Source organism: Sarcophilus harrisii, chromosome 1 (genome assembly GCF_902635505.1).
Source record: "Sarcophilus harrisii chromosome 1, mSarHar1.11, whole genome shotgun sequence".
NCBI classification, from domain to species: domain Eukaryota; kingdom Metazoa; phylum Chordata; class Mammalia; order Dasyuromorphia; family Dasyuridae; genus Sarcophilus; species Sarcophilus harrisii.
In genome coordinates, this window is record NC_045426.1 from 894,578 (window position 1) to 907,285 (window position 12,708).

Consider the following 12,708-nt stretch of genomic DNA (forward strand, 5'->3'; position numbering starts at 1 on the left):
ATCTCTCAGACTTGTGGAGGAGGAAGAAATTTCTGACCAAAGATGAACTAGAGACCATTATTGATCACAAAATAGAAAATTTTGATTACATCAAATTAAAAAGCCTTTGTACAAACAAAACTAATGCCAACAAGATTAGAAAGGAAGCAACAAACTGGGAAAACATCTTCACAGTTAAAGGTTCTGAAAAAGGCCTCATTTCCAGAATATATAGAGAATTGACTCTAATTTATAAGAAATCAAGCCATTCTCCAATTGATAAATGGTCAAAGGATATGACCAGACAATGTTCAGATGATGAAATTGAAACAATTTCCACTCATATGAAAGTGTTCCAAATCACTATTGATCAGAGAAATGCAAATTAACACAACTCTGAGATACCACTACACACCTGTCAGATTGGCTAAGATGACAGGAAAAAATAATGATGATTGTTGGAGGGGATGTGGGAAAACTGGGACACTGATGTATTGTGGGTGGAGTTGTGAACGAATCCAAGCATTCTGGACAGCAATCTGGAATTATGCCCCAAAAGTTATCAAATTGTGCATACCCTTTGATCCAGCAGTGTTACTACTGGGCTTATACCCCAAAGAGATACTAAAGAAGGGAAAGGGACCTGTATGTGCCAAAATGTTTGTGGGGGCCCTGTTTGTAGTGGCTAGCAACTGGAAAATGGATGATGCCCATCAATTGGAGAATGATTGGGCAAATTGTGGTATATGAATGTTATGGAATATCATTGTTTGGTAAGGAATGACCAGCAGAATGAATACAGAGAGGCTTGGAGAGACTTACATGAACTGATGCTAAGTGAAATGAGCAGAAACAGGAGATCATTATATACCTCAACAACAATACTGGATGAAGATGTATTCTGATGGAAGTGGATTTCTTCGACAAAGAGAAGATCTAGCTCAGTTTCAACTGATCAATGATGGACAGAAGCAACTACACCCAAAGAAAGAACACTGGGAAATGAATGTAAACTGTTTGCATTTTTGTTTTTCTTCACGGGTTATTTTTACCTTCTGAATCCAATTCTTCCTGTGCAACAAGAGAACTGTTTGGTTCTGCACACATATATTGTATCTAGGATATACTGTGCCATATTTAACATGTATAGGACTGCTTGCCATCTGGGGGAGGGGATGGAGGGAGGGAGGGGAAAAGTCGGACCAGAAGTGAGTGCAAGGGATAATGTTGCAAAAAATTACCCTCGCATGGGTTCTGTCAATAAAAAGTTATAATTATTTTAAAAAATGCAAAGGGAGAACTCGTCACTAGCAAAGAGGAAATTAGAGTAATAATTAGGAGTTACTTTGCCCAACTTTATGCCAATAAATTCGACAACTTAAATGAAATGGAAGAATACCTTAAAAAATATAGCTTGCCCAGATTAACAGAGGAAGAAGTAAATAGACTAAACCAAGGGTCCTCAAACTTTTTTATATAGGGGACCAGTTCACTGTCCCTCATACAATTGGAGGGCCAGACTGTAGTAAAAATAAAATCTATGGACAAATTCCTACATACGCTGTATATATCTTATTTTGAAGTGAAGAAACAAAACAGGAACAAATACAATATTTAAAATTAAGTAAAGTTAAATCAACAGACTTACCAGTATTTCAATGGGAACTATAGGCCTGCTTTTGACTAATGAGATGGTCAATCTCTGGTTTCATATTTGTCACTGTTAGTCGTAACAAGTGATGCAAGTGTGCATCCATTAGTCTTGATCTGGTTGGAGATTTCAAATGTTTCATTCTAGAAAAAGTCTATTCACAGACATAAGTGCTGCCAAAGATGGTTGCCATTTTGAATGCATGGTTCCTAAGATGAGGATATGTCTCAGAGGGGAGAGATGCATAGAAATTATGAAGGCTTCTTGACTTGAATATGTCTTTCAGAGAGTCACAATTCTGCAGTTCAGCCAGTACCATTTGGTAAATTGTATCCACATTTTCGATGTCAATAGAAAATGGGTTACGGAAAAGCTGTATATCCTGTTCATGGAGATGAAGCTCTTTAAATCTAAATTGGAACTCCTTTTGCAATTTTTCCAGTGAATCCACACATATTTTGTTTGGGAATGCAATCAGCAGTTTTTCCGCTACCAGATTTTGAGTTGTGGGGAGATGGCAGAAGTTTTCCTCCTTCACTTGTTTGATGAGGAGGTCTAATTTTACTTCAGATGCTTTGACATGTGATTGCATATCACAGATGAGCTTCCCCTTTCCTTGAAGTTGCATATTGAAATTGTTGAGTAGCTCTATTACATCTGTCAGAAAGGCAAGGTGCCATTCCATTCCATTTGAGCTCTGGTACTTCTTTGTTTTTTGAAAGCAGAAAAGTTGTAATCTGTGGAAGTAAGTCATAGAAACATTTCAAAACTCTCCCTCAACTCAGCCAATGGACTTCTGTGTAATATAGAACATCTTCAAACTCAACATTTAGCTCAGACAGAAATCCCTGAAATTGTCTGTGATTTAGTGCATCAGCTCTAATGAAGTCAACACAAGATACCACAATTTTCATAACAGAGTCCCACTTCAGTGATTTACTATACAGCGCTTGTTGGTGGATGAGGCAGTGTATGGCTATTGGATGAGAATGGTTATGTTTGTCCATCTCTTGGCTAATGCGAGCAATTACTCTTTTCTTAGACCCCTACCATGCTAGGAGCACCATCAGTGATCACGCTGGCTAGTTTAGCTCAGTCCAACAACAAACCATTCATAGTTTGGCAAACCTTTTCATAGATATCCTCTCCTGTAGTTGTTCCTTTGATGCTTTGCAGTGCATCAAGCGCTTCTATGACTTCAAAATAATCATTCATCCCACGAATAAAAATTAGAAGTTGTGCAGAATCAAGAACATCATTGCTTTCGTCGATTGCCAAGGAAAAATATGAAATTTTTTTTTATGGAGTTTTGCAAATGCTGATGCAGACTGTCTCCCATTTCTTCAATCTTCCATGTAATTGTAGGTACTAAAAGACTCATTGTACGAAATAAATCAGCTTTCTCTGAACACATCTCTTTGGCAACAGAAAGAAGGCATTCTTTAACAAATTCTCCCTCCACGAATGGTCTGCCAGTGAGTGCTATTAGCTTGGCAACTTGAAAAGTTTCTCACAGTGATGGAATATTTAGCTGCTTCTGCTTCACATCCCCCACACCAGTCTGTTAGGGTGGCTGCCATTACTATACAAGGTTGCGGGCCATCAGTTCTCCATCTTCTGCATCTCTCTCCCTTCTCCACACCACACACCCTGGCCTGGGAACTCACCTCACCTCAGTATCGCCTCACACTCTGTCTCCACCGCCTCAGCCCAGTGCCGGAAGTGTGCATTGCTAACGCGAGTTTAGGTCAAACATCACTTCCAATCTGATTTTGCCATAACCCGGCGGGCCACATAAATGTCCTCAGCAGGCCGCATCTGGTCCGTGGGCCATAGTTTGAGGACCCCTGGACTAAATAGTCCCATTTTAGAAAAAGAAATAGAACAAGCTATTAACCAACTCCCTAAGAAAAAAATCACCAGGACTAGATGGATTTACATGTGAATTCTACCAAACATTTAAAGAACAATTAATTCCAATGCTATATAAAGTATTTGAAAAAATAGGGATTGAAGGAGTCCTACCAAATTTCTTCTATGACACAGACATGGTACTGATACCTAAACCAGGTAGATTGAAAACAGATTAAGAAAATTATAGACCAATCTCCCTAATGAATATTGATGCTAAAATCTTAAAGTATTAGCAAAAAGACTACAGAAAATTATCCCCAAGATAATACACTATAACCAAGTAGGATTTATACCAGGAATTGCAGGGCTGGTTCAATATTAGGAAAACTATGAGCATAATTGATTATGTCAATAACCAAATTAACAAAAACCATATGATCATCTCAATAGGTGCAGAAAACGCATTTGATAAAATCCAACATCCATTCCTAATAAAAACACTTGAGAGGATAGGAATAAATGGACTTTTCCTTAAAATAGTCAGGAGCATATATTTAAAATTGTCAGTAAGCATCATATGCAATGGGGAAAAATTGGAACCTTTCCCAGTAAGGTCTGGCGTGAAGCAAGGTTGCCCACTATCACCATTATTATTCAATATTGTATTAGAAACGCTAGCCTCGGCTATAAGAGTCGAGAAAGAGATTAAAGGAATTAGAGTAGGCAATGAGGAAACCAAACTATCACTCTTTGCAGATGATATGATGGTATACTTAAGAGAACCCCAGAGATCCTATTAAAAAGCTATTAGAAATAATTCATAACTTTAGTAAAGTTGCAGGATACAAAATAAATCCCCATAAATCCTCAGCATTTTTATACTTCACCAACAAAATCCAACAGCAAGAGATACAAAGAGAAATTCCATTCAAAATAACTGTTGATAGCATAAAATATTTGGAAATCTAGCTACCAAAGGAGTCAGGAATTATATGAGCAAAATTACAAAAAACTTTCCACACAAATACAGTCAGATTTAAATAATTGGAAAAATATTAAGTGCTCTTGGATAGGCCAAGCGAATATAATAAAGATGACAATACTCCTTAAATTAATCTATTTATTTAGTGCTATACCAATCAGACTTCCAAGAAAATATTCTAATGATCTAGAAAAAAGAACAACAAAATTCATATGGAAGAACAAAAGGTTGAGAATCTCAAGGGAATTAATGAAAAAAAAATCAAATGAAGGTGGCCTAGCTGTATCTGATCTAAAACTATATTATAAAGCGGTAGTCACCAAAACCATTTGGTATTGGCTAAGAAAGAGATTAGTTGATCAGTGGAATAGATTAGGTTCACAAGACAAAAGAGTCAACTATAGCAATCTAGTGTTTGACAAACCCAAAGATCTTAATTTTTGGGATGAGAATTCATTAATTCACAAAAACTGCTGGGATAACTGGAAAGTAGTATGGTAGAAATTAGGCATGGACCCACACTTAACACCATATACTAAGGTAAGATCAAAATGGGTCCATGATTTATGCATAAATAACGAGATTATAAATAAATTAGAGGAACATGGGATAGTTTATCTCTCAGACTTGTGGAGGAGGAAGAAATTTCTGACCAAAGATGAACTAGAGACCATTATTGATCACAAAATAGAAAATTTTGATTACATCAAATTAAAAAGCCTTTGTACAAACAAAACTAATGCCAACAAGATTAGAAGGGAAGCAACAAACTGGGAGAACATCTTCACAATTAAAGGTTCTGATAAAGACCTCATTTCCAAAATTTATAGAGAATTGACTCTAATTTATAAGAAATCAAGCCATTCTCCAATTGATAAATGGTCAAAGGATATGACCAGGCAATGTTCAGATGATGAAATTGAAACAATTTCCACTCATATGAAAGTGTTCCAAATCACCATTGATCAGAGAAATGCAAATTAACACAACTCTGAGATACCACTACACACCTGTCAGATTGGCTAAGATGACAGGAAAAAATAATGATGAATGTTGGAGAGGATGTGGGAAAACTGGGACACTGATGTATTGTTGATGGAGTTGTGAACGAATCCAACCATTCTGGAGAGCAATTTGGAACTATGCTCAAAAAGCTATCAAACTGTGCATACCCTTTGATCCAGCAGTGTTACTACTGGGCTTATACCCCAAAGAGATACTAAAGAAGGGAAAGGGACCTGTATGTGCCAAAATGTTTGTGGGGGCCTTGTTTGTAGTGGCTAGAAACTGGAAAATGAATGGATGCCCATCAATTGGAGAATGGTTGGGCAAATTGTAGTATATGAATGTTATGCAATATTATTATTTGGTAAGGAATGACCAGCAGGACGAATACAGAGGCTTGGAGAGACTTACATGAACTGATGCTAAGTAAAATGAGCAGAACCAGGAGATCATTATATACCTCAACAACGATACTGTATAAGGATGTATTCTGATGGAAGTGGATTTCTTCAACAAAGAGAAGATCGAACTCAGTTTCAACTAAGCAATGATGGACAGAAGCAACTACACCCAAAGAAAGAACACTAGGAAATGAATGTAAACTGTTTGCATTTTTGTTTTTCTTCATGGGTTATTTTTAACTTCTGAATCCAATTCTTTCTGTGCAACAAGAGAGCTGTTTGGTTCTGCACATATACATTGTATATTGTGCCATATTTAACATGTATAGGACTGCTTGCCATCTGGGGGAAGGGGTGGAGGGAGAGAGGGGGAAAATCAAAATAGAAGTGAGTGCAAGGGATAATGTTGTAAAAAATTACCCCGGCATGGGTTCTGTCAATAAAAAAGTTATAATTATTTAAAAAAAAAAAGAGTTACATATATCTTCCCATGTAGGGATGTAAACATTGTAACCTGTAAAAAAACACAGATTTTTTTTTCCCTTTGTAAAAGGGGAAGCCCTTTTACCTTTTGTTTCACTTGAGTTCTGCATTTGAAAATCAAATTCTCTGTTGTGATTTTTTTTTCACTAAAATGATTGAAAATCCCCTATTTCATTGAATTTTTCATCTTTTCTCCTGAAAGATAATGCTTAGTTTTGCCGAACATTTGATTCTTGGCTGCAGTCCAACCTCCTTTTCCCTCAGAATATCATATTCCATGCACTTTGAGCCTTTAAAGTGGAAGCTGCTAAATCTGGGAAATCCTGATTGTGGCTCCTCGATATTTGAATTGTTTCTTTTTGGCTGCTTGCAATATTTTCTTCTTGATTTAATGATTCTGAAATTTAGGTATGCTATTCCTTGGAGTTCATTTTGGAGTATCTTTCAGGAAGTAATTCATGAATTATTTCAATGATTAACTCAACTCTCTGGTTCTAGAATGTCAGGGCAGTTTTCCTTGATGATTTCTTGAAAGATGTTGTTGAGGCTCTTTTTTCCATTGTGGTTTTCAGGTAGTCCAATAATTCCTAGATTGTCTCTCCTGGATCTATTTTCCAGATCAGTTTTTCCAATGAGATGTTTTGCATTTTCTTGTTTTTTTCCTTCTTTTTTTTTGGGGGGGGGGAAGGAGGAGTTGTTTGATTGATTCTTGATATCTCATTAAAACATTCACTTCCACGTGTTCAATTCTAATTTTTAATGAATTATTTTCCTCAATTAGTTGGGTATTTTTTACCTCTTTTTGCACTTGACCAATTGTCCTTTTTTGTGTTTACTTTTTTAAAATTAAAGCTTTTTAATTTACAAAACATTTGCAAAGGGAATTTTTCAACATTGGCCCTTGCAAAGCCTTCTATTCCAAATTATCCCCTCCTTCCCCCCATCCTCTCCCCTAGATGGCAGGTAGTCAAATAAGTGTTAAATATGTTAAAATATATGTTAAATCCTATATATATTGTGCAGTTATCTTACTGCATAAGGAAAATGAAATCAAGAAGGAAAAAAAAAACTGGGAAAGAAAACAAAATGCAAGCAAACAACAATAGAGAAAGTGAGAATGCTGTTGTGGTCCACACTCTTCCCATAGTTCTTTCTCTGGGTTTAGATGGCTCTCTTCATCACTGAACAATTGGAACTGGTTTGAATCACCTCATTGTTAAAGAGAGCCACATTCAGAATTGATCATTGTATAGTCTTGTTGTTTCCATGTACAATGATCCCTTGATTCTACTCATTTCACTCAGCATCAGTTCCTGTAAGTCTCTCCAGGCCTTTCTGACATCTTTCCGCTGGTCATTTCTTATAGAACATTTGTAATGGACTGAAGCTTGAGTTGATGCACTGAGGTCCCAAGCATGTGAGACTAAATAGTAATTGCACCTTACTCTATTAATATATATGCTTGGAGAAAGAATGGTCCCTACCTACTCTTTGTGCAAGTCCTGATATGTTGTACAGGAAATGATGATTTTGGTGGGTGGAGGCAGAAGGGCGGAGAGAGGAGCAGAAAGAGATGGCTGGCCGGCTTCCTGTCACAGCTGCTCACATTGCTATTGTGATCTCCCCTTCACCTCTGATCCTTCTTCACCACTACTGAGAATAAAGATTGAAGATTTTCCCTTAACCTGAATTCCTGACTCTGGCTGATTTTAAAATACGTGGTCATCACAAACAGTAATTCCATAACATTCAAATACCATCATTTATTCAGCCATTCTTCAACTGATGGGTATTCACTCAACTTTCAGTTTCTAGCCACTACAAAGAGGGCTGCCACAAACATTTGTGCACATATGGGTCCATTTCCCTCCTTTAAGATCTCTTTGGGATATAATCCCAATAGAAATACTGCTGGGTCAAAGGGTACACACAGTTTGATAACTTTTTCAGCATAATTCCAAATTGTTCTCCAGAATGGATGGATCAGTTCACAACTCCACCAACAATGTATCAGTGTCCCAGTTTTCCCACATGCCTCCAACATTCTTCATTATCTTTTCCTATCATCTCAGCCAATCTGATAGGTGTGTAGTGGTATCTCAGAGTTGTTTTAATTTGCATTTCTCTGATCAATAGTGATTTGGAGCAACTTTTCATATGACTAGGCCAATTGTACTTTCAAAGTTTTGTTGTTCATTTTTTTTTTTATTTCATCAGTTTATTATTTAAGGGGTTGTTCTCTTTTTTTCATTTCATGAATTCTATTTTTCAAGGAGTTTTCTTTTTCCATTTTGCCAATTCTATTTTTTAAGAAGTAGTTTTCTTCACCAAATATATTTTTAAGGAGTTGTTTTCTTTAGTCATGTTCTTTTCCTTTTCCAAACTCTCCTTCAAAACTCTCGTTTCTTTTCCTCATTTTTTCTTTTCTCCTTTAAGATCCTTTTTGAATTCTTCCAAGAGAGTCTTTGGAATTGGAGACCCAATCTGAGGCTTTATCTGGAGGATTTTGCCTTTTGTGTCCTTGGGGTTTGAGGTCTGTTCTTCCCTGTATACACAGTAGGTATCTATGGTAAGAACTCTTTTTGCCTTTTTTTTTTCTTATTTTTAAAGATTGAGGTCTGCTCCTGGGACACAGGGGAGATTGTTCCAAGTTTCCCCTATACAGCAACAAGGGTTTTACACTACCCTGAGGCAGATGGTGCTCCCAGCTTCCTCCCTGGGAGTCCCACCTGTTATGCTGGGGTTCAGAGGCTCACTATTTGCTTTCTGTAATTGCACTGGAGGTGTCGAAGCTGATCCATTGTTCTTCTGAATCAGGACAAAGAAGCCAAAGATGCTGTATTTCTCCACACGTGGGGGCCTTCCACCTGGGCCTCCTCATGCTGTGCCTGCACTGTGCCATGTGCTTCCCTGCCTGATTGAGACAATCGTTCCAAGATATCTTATGATGCAGTGTAATATTCTCTTGAAAAATATAATATTCTCTTCTTGGGGTTTTCTTGGGGTCTCTGGAAGCAGCCTTCATTTCATTCAATAATCACCACAAATGCAGCCAAGGATTAAAAGTCCAAATTCTTTATTGTCTCCTTCAAAATCTTGTATCCTTTCCTGGAACCCGGTTAACTTTCTTATAGTCCAGATTTTTTATTATCTCCTTCCTGGGGGTAGGCAGCTTTCTGGAGAGCTTTCCAGTCTGGCCTTGGCTCTGAGAGCTTGAGCTCCCGCCTGCATTCTCTGGCTTCTGAATCTCCCCGACTGAATCCTGGTTGAGACTACGAGAGCTTCTAGTGCGCTTGTCCTTCTGGCCCTGAGAGCTTCTTGCTTATATGCCCTACACTGAGTATTCAGCAATCATTATATCACTAGGAAACCGTTATTTGTAAAATTAAATCAGTGCTGAACTAGCTTTAACTTTAACCACTGTCTCCTCAATTCCACTTAGTAGCTTAGTTCTGGCCCATAACATCTCCTTGTAGGATCAGATCAATCATACAGAACTAGGCTAAATTAGATAATTATTGTCTATCAATTCCACTGACTTTAGCACCTTGTAAGAATCCTTTGTTTCAAGTTCAGAGTTCCGGCCCATAACATAAATTGTTCCACTTCAAATACTTGGGGATTCTGTCCCTTCAAAATCCATTCAAAGGTTTGATCTAGGGTTGATTCCCAGGGAAGCCAGGAAGAGCTCAGCCAAAGTCCTGTCTGTTCCCTGCTCTCTTGCCTCTGCCTCTCATGTTTGTCCTTCTAGGCCAAAAAATCAAGGTAATCAGGGAGTCCTCTGTTGTTTGACTCTCAAATACAAATGTTAAATGAAGTATTTCCCCATCACCTGCATCTTCCCCTGTGTGTCTCCCCTAACTCCTCACGTAAAGATTTTTTTAAAGAAGAATACAGAAATAGATCTGTTCCGGCGAACCTCCTCTACATCTCTACAAAGGAGCTGGGGAGCGTCTCCGCTTCTCGTTGGGGCCAAACTTGGGCATTCGGGTCTGTTTACTTCTGATGCTTTGGTGACTCCTCTTTCCCTGTCCGTTGTTGGTCGGACTCTTCCTGATTCTCCAGGCTTCCCTGCATCAGCTTTCCTGAGCCTTTCCCGGTGTCTCTTGCGCGTTAACCTTCTCACACCCTGGGCAGCTGCTCCTGCTCCGCTTGGGAGCCTTTCAGTCCTGCAGCGCCCCTCCCTCCCCAGGCTGCCCCCAACGCCTTGGAGCCTGTTTCTGTAGATAAGTCCCCTGCTTGCCAAACTTAGAAGCTCTTGAGCCCAAGGTAGAGACATTGTGACCAGCGGCTTTGCCTGATGTCAAATTGGGGCGAATTCACCCTTTCCCCACCGCGTTTTCTGGCCCCTCGCCCTTTGCCTCCGAGTCACCGCGACCCCCTCTCCCCGCCGAGATTTGCCGCCTTCTTTCTCCGCAGCCCCTCGGAGGATTCCCCCACTTGTCCTCGCACATCCCACTCCTTCAGCCCCTGAGAGATTCCGCACAGACTCCGAGCTGGCCCGCCAGGGGTTTTTAATGCTTAGAAGCTTCATAGTTTTGCGTAATCAAAGTTACCCATTTACCTCCTACAAGGTCCCGGCCTCTTCTCATCCGCAACGGGGGAGGGAAGCGTGCGATGTGATGTGTGTGGCCAGCTCCGAGGAGAGGGTGCCCGCCATGGGCCGCGGGAGACTCTGGTGCCGGGAGGAAGGACGCGGGAAACGGGCCGGAGAGAGCCGGGAAACCTGGGGAGAGCTGGAGCCGGAGCCGGAGCTGGAGCCGGAGCTGGAGCCAGAACCGGAGCCAGAGCCGGAGCTGGAGCCAGAGCCGGACCGGGAGCCGGAGCCGAGCGGGAGCAGGAGCCGGAGCGGGAGCCGGAGCCGGAGCCAGAACCGGAGCGGGAGCCGGAGCCGGAGCCGGAGCCGGAGTGGGAGCCAGAGCGGGAGCCGGAACCAGAGCCAGAGCCGGAGCGCCGGAGCGCCAGAGCCGTCGGAAGGCGAACAACCGGGCAAGTGGGAGGCTTTCCGCTGGGCGCCCAGAGGTCCTGGGCACTCTGCTCACCCCAGTCCGGAGCTGGCCCAGGTGGCCCCAGTTCTTGTTGGAAATCGGGGCTTTTCTTCTCAGTCATCCCGAGTTTGTCAAACCGAAGCAGCTCTGCGCTTTTGGGCGAGGTCGTGGGGTCGCTCTGTCGTATCTCTTATCATTTAGGTTCCTAATTGTTTAAAACCTCCTCCATGCCGTCAGGCCCAAGCTAGTCTTGCTTCCTTCTTATTTCTCCATCATTTCCCCAAAATTTGTTTTTCCTTCTCGGTTTGTTGATAGTTAAATTTCCTGGCATTAACTCCGCCAGTGATTTGGGTAGGACCCCCCAGCCCCCAGGAGACTCCCCTCCGGCTCCCCTCCCGTTCCCCTCGTTCCCGCCTTTCTACAAGCAGCCGGTGTTTGCCCGGAGCCCCAGCCCGGTACCCTAAACTCTGAGGTTATGGGGGGAGGGGCTTCGTTTGCGGCAGTGCTGGAGCTGCAGGGGGCGGGGCCGGGAGGGGCGCAGGCCTCGGCTCGGGGAGGACTCCGAAGCCTGCTCTCACCCTGGGGTGCGGCCCGGCCCAGGCACCTGCAGGGAGAGAGGAGGGACGTCCCTCACGCCCATGGCCCGGGACTCCTCCCCGTCCTCGGCCCGGACTCCTCCTCACCTCCTCCCCACCCTCGGCCGGGACTCCTCCCCGCCCTCGGCCCGGGACTCCTCCTCGCCTCCTCCCCACCCTCGGCCGGGACTCCTCCCCGCCCTCGGCCCGGGACTCCTCCTCGCCTCCTCCCCACCCTCGGCCGGGACTCCTCCCCACCCTCGGCCCGGACTCCTCCCCACCCTCGGCCGGGACTCCTCCCCACCCTCGGCCGGGACTCCTCCCTGCCCTCGGCCCGGACTCCTCCTCACCTCCTCCCCGCCCTCGGCCCGGACTCCTCCCTGCCAATGACCCGCGCCTGCAAGCTCTGCCCTGGCTCCCGGGGCTCGTGAGCAACAGGTCGGCGGCCGGACGCCTCCCCCGTGGGACTCCCACCGCCGGCGGAGCCTGAAACACGGGCACCCAACCCCGGGGCTGCCCCGCCCCCGCCCCAGACCCGTGGGGGCCAGAACCCGGCAATCCCTCTCCTTGCACCGCTGTCCTTTCTCCGCCTCCGGCTGGGCCACAGCCCTTCAGGGGCAAAGGCCTGGGGGAGGCCCCGAGCCAGAAGTCCCAGCGAAGCTCCGAGCAGCCGGCGGCTGAGGGCGGGGCCCAGGGCGGCGGGACCCTGTGCGTGAGAGGCCGGCGCTGGCGACCCATGAATCACCCAGCGGGCAACGGCCGGCAGAGCTTGAAGGGACGCTGTGGGAAT